The following is a 639-nucleotide window of genomic DNA, read 5'->3' on the forward strand; positions in this document are numbered from 1 at the left end:
CGCGCTGCCGGGTGCCCGGCCTCCCCGTGGCCCCCCGCCATCCCCCAGGGAGCAGCCAGGGCATGTGCGGGCAGCGCTGGCCTTTGCTGCCTGGCGAGGGTCCCCTGTGCCCCTCGCCTGCCGCCTCAGCGAGGAGCAGCCGGTGGCTTCCCCCAGGGAACGGGCTGGAGGCGACGAGGGAGAAGCTTCACTCCAGAGCCCTGCCCCTCCAAATGCCCCGAACGCCCCGTCTGCCTTTGCAGCGCTTTCATACATAAAATAATCCAAGGGCTTGTTTTCCTTTCACAAACCAGGCAGAGCCCAGGCACTTTGCAGGCTCCCGGGCACCAAAGGCAGATCACAGAAGGCAGGACCGGCCCCACCGGTCTCCCCAAAATCCACAGCCTCCCCAAAACCCCCAGTCCCTACCTGCCCACCAAGAGCAGCTCTCGCTCGCCGGCCCTCGGCCTCAGCTTCCTCCAGATGTCCATGGTGAAGAGGGTGCTGCTGCTGTTGAATATGGAGGTCAAGGATGACATGAGCGCGGCCATCATCACCGCAATCATCAGACCCCGCAGCCCTGGGGAAGAAAGCGACCATCATGGAGCGGCTGAGCTGGGGGCAATGGGGTGGGATGGAATGGAGTGGGGTGGGGTAGGG

Source organism: Egretta garzetta, unplaced genomic scaffold (assembly GCF_000687185.1).
Source record: "Egretta garzetta isolate BGI_Z169 unplaced genomic scaffold, ASM68718v1 scaffold42, whole genome shotgun sequence".
Classification (NCBI taxonomy): domain Eukaryota; kingdom Metazoa; phylum Chordata; class Aves; order Pelecaniformes; family Ardeidae; genus Egretta; species Egretta garzetta.